This window comes from Podarcis liolepis (assembly GCF_965112155.1).
Source record: "Podarcis liolepis genome assembly, chromosome: 13".
Classification (NCBI taxonomy): domain Eukaryota; kingdom Metazoa; phylum Chordata; class Lepidosauria; order Squamata; family Lacertidae; genus Podarcis; species Podarcis liolepis.
In genome coordinates this window covers 26771320-26777673 of record NC_139573.1, presented here as the reverse complement: position 1 = coordinate 26777673, position 6354 = coordinate 26771320, and the positions used below count along the sequence as shown (strand labels likewise).

The following is a 6354-nucleotide window of genomic DNA, read 5'->3' as shown; positions in this document are numbered from 1 at the left end:
ACACCAATACAACCAGTGATAATGTGTCCTCTGGGTTTTTTTAAAGCAACGAACGGAACCTACTGTTCAACCATTAGGGACATAATATATTGCTAAAACCATGAACGGGGAGTGAGGGAATTCATTACAGCAAATCAAATGTCATAACATTCTGCAACACTCTGAACCCACAGAGCATATGACACCCCTCCAATATTTCCATAGCCCTTATCAATTTTCTTCCCCGGAAAACTTAATTAGATGTCATCTTTATTACTGGACCTGACAGTGGAGTTTAGAGAAATAGGTTTGGTTTTGTTGAATATCCCTTAGTGGATTGGAAGGGACTGGACATGACCTGTGGAGTTGTCATGAAGGAGATGGCTTGGTGCTTAGGAAGAATGGAATGAGTTCAGATAGTTGGAGATAGATGATCCGAGAGCAGGGCCGGATTTAGATGAAGAGAGGCCCTAGGCTACTACACTTGTGAGCCGCCCCTCACAACTAGAAGAAAATGGAAGAGTTTTCCTACTTTGTCATTCCTTTGAATTATTCCTTTCTCCACATTAACAGCAACACCTGGAGCTGCAACCCACCTTCATCCTCCTTGCCCTACTTATGTGTGCCTGTGAGTTTCATAGAATCAGAATTCTAGAGCACTCTCTCCTTGCTACCTTGATGTTCAAGATGGAATGATGATCCTTTATGGTAACTGAGATATTTCCATAGTCATCCCTTTTCTCCACTGAGCCTTCCCTCTCTACTTGCAGGTTAATTCATAGGAGGGGGTGGAAAGCTTTATAATGCTTCCCCTTCTGGAGTTTGGGGTCATTTCACCCCACAAGCTTCCCACCTGCCAATCCATGGGTTAGTGTATTCACTGAGCTATTTGGGTTGCTGATTGACAGGGCCAGAAAGTATCCCCCCCCCAATCTGATTTAAATTTGGTTGGATTCCCCACCACCACCTTTCTTTCAACTCTGGTTTTGAAGCGGACAATTTTGCACAGTCGTTAGAAGATTGTTGTTGCACCTTTTTAAATATCTACATTTTCTCCCCAGACATACCACCATATATCATACCAGAAAGGTAAAATTACAACACACAGAAAATACCTTTGCCTGTATTTGCACGCTGCTCTTTCTCCTTTGCCACCATCACTTTTAATGATTTGGATTAAACTAAATATTTTAAAGGCAACTAAATGCACTTTATGCTTGAGGGGGAAATTGTATAGTGTGCATAGGTTTACTTCACAATACATTGATGATTTGGGAGGGGGGTAAAATTGGGCTGGCCAAACTATGTATGCTGCTCTTACTTTAGGGCTCGTGGATAAGGTCAGCAAAAAGTTACCTGCTGTTTACAGATCCATTATCGTCAGAAAAACTGGGGAGGTCCTTGGGAACATTATTGCATCCTGCACTTTTCTAATGTTAATTTGTACAAGGTTTTTTCAAAGGTTTTTTTCAATGTTTTTTGTTAATTTGTACAAGATTAAGGTGCTCTAAAGGCCTTAATCTTCCTGGAGGATCTAACCAGTTTCATTATGACTTCTGCTATTTCCTTCAAAAGCTCTCTGATGTTTTGTCCAAGGATAAACCTCCAAATTGCATTCCAAATTTTACCATAGATGAAATTCTGTGGCCACATTAATCCTTTCCATTCTTCTTCTAGTGCATCTTTAAAAGACATGATTATGTTACGCCAAGGATCACCCCACCTCATACGGGCACACTTGATGCCTTAGAACAGGGTCAGATTTGGTCTATTAAATTTCATCAGCATCTTGTGTGAGGCCCAAATTTGATGCCCCCTGCCTTCCATTCTGCATGTGCACTATGTCATAGTCATGGCATCCTGCGGTACCCCCTTGGCTTGGTGCCCTAAATTCAACTCTGATTAGAAATTTGGAACTGGCACTTTTACAAGTGCCACATAATGCTCATTCCACACTTACAATAAATCAATCATTTCATGCAGCAGGACATACATTTTGGAACTTCCTGCTTTTGATATTAGACAGGAGCCTTCATGGTATTGTTTCCAGTGCTTGCTAAGCCATTTTGTTCTAGAATGCCTTCTCAGGCATGTAATGTGCTTTTGGCATGTATTTTTAGTAAGTGTTTTAAATTTCTGTTTAATATGTGTTTTCATTTGTATTTTTAAAGACTGATTTAGATTCTGTTGCAAGGCACATAGAAGTATTTTGTCCTAGCAAGTGGTATATAAATGCTGTTAAACAAATAAATAATGTGCTACCACCCAGTTTTCCTATTTCTGTTTCCATAAGCAACAATATATGGTGTTCTGTTCTGTTTGTTTTAACAGGGGGCTGCTTCTGTATCAGAAATGTCCAATCAGACTTCCGTGGGTGAATTCTTGCTTCTGGTATTTTCAAACACATGGGAGCTGCAGCTCCTACATTTTGCCACATTTCTTCTTATATACTTGACAACTCTGGTAGGAAACCTTCTGATCATTACAACTGTAGGCCTTGATCACAACCTCCACTCCCCTGTGTACTTCTTCCTTGCAAACCTTTCCTTTCTTTACATCTCCTACATCTCCGTCACCATCCCCAAATCCATGGTGAACTCTTTGATCAACTCCAGACAGATTTCCTACTCAGGGTGTGTTGCTCAGGTCTACCTGGTCATCACTTTTGCAGATGCAGAATTGTTCTTACAGCAATGGCTTATGATCGCTATGCTGCAATCTGTCACCCCTTGTATTACAGGGTACTCATGAGCTGGTGTGTGTGTGTAGAAATGGCAGCTGGTTGCTGTATTGGTAGCATGCTTTATTCTGTTGTGCATACAGCTAATACCTTCAGGTTATCCTTCTGCAAATCTAACATCATTGGAGAGTTTTTCTGTGATCAAAATGCCTGGAAAAGATCAACATAATCACAGATGACCTATATTCTATGTACTTAAATATATACAGTGGAACCTCTACTTACCACCATAATCCATTCTGGTGACCCGTCCTTTAGGCATAATGGGTCGCTGGTAGAAGCGGCGTTGTGTGCAGGCGCATTCAGCGGCAGCACACTTCTGCGCATGTGTAGACTGCGGCAGCTGCTTCTGCATGTGCGCAAACGGCAGAAGCCGCTTCTGTGCGTGCATGAATCACGGCAAACCTGGTATTTACTTCCGGGTTTGTTGTGGTCGCAACTTGGATCGGGCCCAAGTAGAGGCGGCCGTAGGTAGAGGTTCGACTGTATACTAAATAAAAAATATATATAATAATATGTTCTGTGTGTTTTATTCCTGTATTTGTATGTGTGTATCTGGAGAAGGTATCTATAGATTATATTTATTTAAGTCAGATTGATTTCCTTTGACAACCATGTCCATCTACCGTATTTTTCCGTGTATAACACGCCCCTGTGTATAAAACAACCTCTATTTTTTGGACAAATGGGGGAAGATTGCCCAGACTTGTTGAGCTTTTTTGGGGGAGGGGGGAGTGCCAACAATCATTCACCTGCCTGACTTGATTGCCGCAGCAGCCAATCACCAGCAGACCTTGCCACAGCCACCATTCAACCCCCCCCTCCCCAAATGCCGCTGACAATCTCCTGCTTGCAGCAGTCACAAATCACCCGTCCCATCTCAGCACTATCCATGTATAAGATGACCCCAAATTTGTAGCATTTTTAAAAAATGAAAAACCTCGTCTTATACACGGAAAAATACAGTACTTTCTTAAAGGTCTCTGCCCCCAAAGTGGAGAACAGTGTAATTTCTTAAAGATGGATAGGATGCTGTTTCAGGAAATGCACCTTCTCTACCACGGGGATCATTATGCACTGTCTGAAATAAAAGCTGGCTAAAAAAAAAAATCAACAAATCCCATTTCTGTGTATTTTTCATTCCTTACAACCATACCCATAATGCTCAACATTAACCAAAGAGAAGGAACCAAAAATCATGAACTATTATAACTACTGTTAGAGTTAAAAATAACATTTAAGTATGATGATGCTTAACTATTAAAAGTATTTAGGGTGCCACAAGATTCTTCAATGCAAGAATCTAGCATGGCTGCTCTGTGTTACGTGACCTGTGTTGGGAAAGCATGTAGGTGTCCCTAAACAGGGTTGAACTGATGGGAGCTGAATTAATGCAGCATGTACATGGGATCTGTTATGCAGCTAATCTGCATAACAGGCACAAGAGGGCGGTAGAAGATAACAGATAGCAACACTGAGTGTGGCACAGACAGGTGGACTACATTTTTAGTTGGTACTCATAATGAACACCAGGGTGCAGAAAGTCATATACTGATGCGACTGTATGTTCTCCACTTCATGTAACAGATCAGTTAGGTGTTAATGAAATATGCCTAAACTGTACAGTGAAATGTGGGGGTTTCTTTTCATGCATAATAATCTAAGAATGTAAAGGAAAGCCAAAAGGATTTTAACAAAGGCTAGCAATTTTTTGTGGGGAGGCAAGGAAGTTCAATACAACCGAAAACATATATCCAAACGGGGTGAATGGGTATTAACATGTCGAATGTTTTTTAGTTTAAGCAAGTGTACACTGGGGCAAAAAAAATGCTAACTTCATACAATAGTCATTTGTTGGTGACTGACCTGGAAAGAGATTTTGGGATCATGGTGGACAGCTACATTAAAATGCTGACTCAATGTGAAAGTTGTGAAAAAGGTGAATTCTGTGTTAGGGAACATTGGGGAAAGGGATCAAAAATAAAACTGCCGACATCATAATCTCATTATATATGTCTGTGATGCAAGTGCCAGACTTAATTTAGGCAGCTCGCAGCTGGGGGGGTTTTAATCCCCACCATTTTTAATGTTTGTTTTGTAATCTTTGCTCTTGATTTCTGACAACCAGCAATAAAAATATAAAGAAAATAAATATATCAGGCACATTAATGCCTCTCAGGCCTTTAAACAAATAAATAATCAAATCATTGATCTCAACAGGAATGGAGTTCCACAGAACTGAACACAACTCCTGATGTCTATGATCTATCTGTCTGAACCATGGGGGACTACAGACAGTGAATGAAGACCACTAAACACTTCAGTGAGTGGGCAGGGATATAAGGCATCTATTGCTCCTTATATCAATCTGTGATGCCCCAGTTTATCTGCTACTGACAGAGGCCTCCAATTAGTTCCAGATATCAACCATGGCCACTGATGTGCTGAAAGGAAGCAGACTGCACTTCTGGAAGTGCACTTCTGGTGCAGTGCCAACTTCTGGAAGTATGTCAGTAGCCACGGTGGAGGTTGGTGGCGGCAGTGAACTTCATCAGGCCTCAAGGCAGTGGCTCAGTTTGCTGGGCCTTACAGCAGTGGCGGGCCTCATAGGGCTTCATAGTGGTACAGCAGACCTCAAAGAACTTCATGGCAGTGGACAGTGGTAGCGGGCCTCATCAGGTCTCACAGTGGCAAGGCAGCGGTAGACCTTGCCGTGATAGTGGCCTTGTTGCAGCGGCGGTGGAAGTAATGAGGGAGGCCAGACAACAAAGATAGGCAGTGGAGGGTGCGCCAGTGATGGTGGGACAAAACTGGATGGGGGAATAAGTGGTGAAATCATGTGGGGGGCCTGAACACATGCGGGTGGCAGCATGTGGGGGGGGGGAGTGCCCAGGCTTTTGGCTCAAAGACGTTGGAGGGTATGGAGCTATGAGCTGGCAGTAGTCTGCCCCCACCAACAGTTTGGCCATAGCCTTTTGCAGCAGCTTGAGCTTCCTCAACTGGTCCTAAGATAGCCCCAAATAGAGCACGTTCATTACACATTGATGAATTAGAACATCTGTATAGTTCTGTTCAGGTATTATTATATATAATGTTCGTAAATCTTGGACATTGAAGATTTGTCCTGGTCAGGTGCATGTAATGTCTTTTGTTTTGTAGCTGTGTGTTTCGTGCTCGTACTGTATTGTGCTGACCATTGACTATAAACAATAAAACTGATTGTCTTATTGATGTGAACAACAGCATTAGACCTCAGGCCTTTGTTTTGTGCCATTAAAAAATCATTTGGCATAACATTTGTCTCTCACTCTGTCTCTTTTCCACCTGCCTGTCACACAATCAATGCTGTACCTTGGAGACTCCAAGTTCAACTCCAAACTTTGGTTCCAGAAGGCTTTGTTCCCTCCCTCATCAACAAGGCCTCAAGAGTTTTGCCAAGTTATAATTAGGGCTTTTGTGTTTGCTCAAAGCCCTCAGAGAAACTGACAGAACTCTCACTCCCAGAGGGAGAAGGCTGAGAGACATTTATTCCTATAATTACTTTGGGTAAAACTTTTTAATGACCTGGTTGCTGCTAACTACTAAATACGAAGCACCTTGTTAACCAGGCTGCACATTAATGACATAAGGTTGTC

General features: G+C 42.0%; 1 pseudogene across 1 annotated transcript; it reads left to right on the top strand.

Moving 5' to 3' along the window:
- Positions 1-2331: 2331 nt before the first annotated feature.
- Positions 2332-2888, top strand: LOC310691679 (olfactory receptor 14C36-like; annotated as a pseudogene). Its single transcript has one exon. The product of its transcript is annotated as an olfactory receptor 14C36-like (transcript).
- The last annotated feature ends 3466 nt before the right edge of the window (positions 2889-6354 follow it).